Source organism: Buceros rhinoceros, unplaced genomic scaffold (genome assembly GCF_000710305.1).
Source record: "Buceros rhinoceros silvestris isolate BGI_N320 unplaced genomic scaffold, ASM71030v1 scaffold16586, whole genome shotgun sequence".
Lineage (NCBI taxonomy): Eukaryota > Metazoa > Chordata > Aves > Bucerotiformes > Bucerotidae > Buceros > Buceros rhinoceros.
The window spans coordinates 43,517-46,461 of NW_010417095.1; the positions used below are offsets into that span (position 1 = coordinate 43,517).

At 52.3% G+C, this 2,945-nt stretch overlaps 1 protein-coding gene across 1 annotated transcript in view; it reads right to left on the reverse strand.

Moving 5' to 3' along the window:
• OLFM1 (olfactomedin 1) overlaps positions 1-2,945 on the reverse strand; it is a 20,355-nt gene that overhangs the window by 5,039 nt on the left and 12,371 nt on the right. The window lies entirely within an intron of this gene.

Here is a 2,945-nt window from a genome sequence, read left to right on the forward strand (position 1 = left end):
GGGGGTGGGTCTTTCCCAGCCAGCCCCGAAGCCCTGACGAGGGGCACCAGAGCTGGCCACCACCCACACCGTTCTGCCCACTGCTCTCCCCCACTGATGGACAGCTCTGCTCTTATTTAATTAGAGGTAATTAGGCCAAGAACAACTGTCAGATGCTTTTGGTTGTTTCATGCCTCTTAATAACAATTGTCCTTATCACACTGCCCCCAAGAACACCAGCTTTCCCGAAGCAGCCATGCTGCGACTGTCACAGAATAGCAAATGAGGAGTTAGCCTGGGTAGAGCAGCCGGGTGGAGAAATTAGCTGAATTATAACATTTCTGCTATAATAGAGTGGGTGCAGCCAAGACACGGGCAGACGTGTCTATTCCAGCCCTGCTGGAAACATGCATTTGTTAGAGGTTATGGAAAGGAGAAAAAAAAAAGGTGGGAAATTATATGCAATATAAATTTCTTCCCTGCAAATACCAGCTTCTACCAGCCACCTTCTCTGTTCCCTATTATGTCTGCACACTTAGGAGGCAGTAATGAATTCACCGGCTTCCTCCAGTCTCTTCCACCAGCCTGGGCTTCGCCAGCTCCAGGAGAGGAACCCAGCACAGCAGGAAGGAAGGCAGGAGGTGGGATGTCCTAAGGATCCCTCAGGAGCTGCTGCAGGAATCCTGCCCAGACTCAGCATCACCACGACAGGAATGGGCGCTCACACAGTGCTGTGAGCCAGGTGCTGAAGCACGTTCAAGTGCTACACTCATTCACGCCATCGAATTCAGCGGCCATGGCAGCACACTTGCAAGCCCAGCTAAGTGCCTGGCTGTGTTTTTAAGCCCTATATACGAGGTGAAGCAGCAGCACCTCTCCTCCTGTTTGCTGTGCTGGCTGTCCATGGCAGCATGTTTCCCTTCCATGGTTCTGTCTCCTGACACTGAACCCTGCATCCCTCCAGAGATGCCTGCAAATAGATGCCTGCACCGCTACAGTCTCAGCCATATGCCGAGTTCCTATTTCCAATGATATCCTCAAATTTCAGCAAAGCTGCCATTCTGGTCTCCTGCAACACCAGCATTTTACCATATGTGCACTAAGGAACGACAGGCGAAGAGACAAAGATGCGGTGGGAGGGATGGGGGCTGATGGGCTGATGCTACAGGATGACTGATGTAAAACCTGGACACATTCAGTGCAGAGCTGGTCCTTCAGCAGCCTCTCCTGAGCAAGACATGCTAAGGTCAGCGGCACCAGGGAAACAGCCACAACCTGACGTTCAGGAGGTGTTTCCTGACTTATCCTTTTTGGTGTGGAACCTCTGGCAGGCTGGGGAAGGGGAAGGTGGTGCTGGGATGAGCGGCTGCTCTGGGTGCTGGGTTTGCAGGCTGAGCTGCAGCTGCACTGCGGTTCGCGTGGCCCAAATGCTCAGCGGTGGGTACCCAGGGCTGGGGCTGCACGCATTAGCCTGTGGAGGTGCTGCTGAAAAGCGGGTGGAACTCTGCCAGCTCACCAAAAGGTCCTTCTGCTCAAAAGTTCCAAGTAGAATCACAGAGGCGTAGAATAGTCTGGGTTAGCAGCAACCATTAAAGGTCACCTAGTCCAACTCTCCTGCAATAAGCAGGGACATCATCAACTAGATCAGGTTGCTCAGAGCCCCGTCCAGCCTGACCTGGAATGTTTCCAGCACACACGCTCTGTGATGTCTCTTTACTGCCTCTCTCCCTAGCCTGTTCTCATCTGTCCTTTTATATTCCTGATCTCGGCCACGGGACACATCCACCTACTCCAGCTCTGAGCTGTGGGCAAAGGGGTCACCTTAGCCCTGGCCATAACACACATGAAGATATTCTTGACACACACCAGCATGACAAGGCCAAAGGGACCATCAGTCCTCCCACCACCTTCAGACACCAGGCAAATAAAGAGAGATCCCACCAAAAAGCAGAGAGCTGCCTGACTTCACCGAGACATGACATACGGGAATTTGCCCTCCTGCCTGTCGGGTGCCTTCAGAAACCTCTCAGCTCAGGAGAGCAAAGTATTGACAAAGGGATATAAGGGGTTAAAATAATAAATGCTTAATGCCTCACAAATTCCCCTCGCAGAGCCCCAGCCTTCCTCTAATCACAGATCTGCCCAACGCTGCCTTCCATTATCGCAGCCCTACATTGCTGTCACTTTATCTCTTTCCTTCTATTTCCCTGGAGAAAAAGGTTGTATAAAAACTCATTGATTAAAAAAAAAAAAAGTAAAGAAAAGAAGCAGCAGCAGCTGATAAGGGTAAACTAGCATTGTTTGTAAGTAGTGAGGCTACATCTCACGCAGGTTTAGCTGGAGGCACGTTCACAACAGCTCGTCAGCAAGGCAAGAGGGTTGCTCTTACACAAGGCAAGGTGATTTCTTCCTTGGTGTCAATCTATCACAGGCACTCAGGTGCTGGGGGAAGGTTTAAAAGGGATCCTTTCAGAACCGTAGCTAACTAGGTCCCTGCAGCTCTCCCAGGCTTACCACACTGGGATGGACAACAACATCCTCGGTGACCCTCGTTCCCCTGTCCGTTCCTGATGAGATCCACAGCACACCCTGAACCCTCAGCCTCCCCCCACCCTTCTATGGGGCCAGCAGGCAATAAAAGCAGGAAGATTACTGGGGGCAGAGGAGACTCTGTCTTCTGCTGCCCTTGGGATGTGCCGCAGCTTGAACCAGAGCAGTAGCTCACAGGACAGGATACCTGCATCTCCCCGTGATCCAGCACAAAGCAGCAGCCTGCACAGCCCCAAAGCACCCACCAGCAGCACCAGCTGGTCTCAGCAGTGCTCTCCTCTGCGGGTGAGAAGCTGAGTGTGGAGCAGTGGCTTGGGAGCAGAGCTGGACGAGAGCCTAAGGCACCCAACATCCAAGTCCTTCCTCTGTCAGACTCTACTGGCTCGCACAGGGGAGTTTTTAAGCCCTGACTGCGA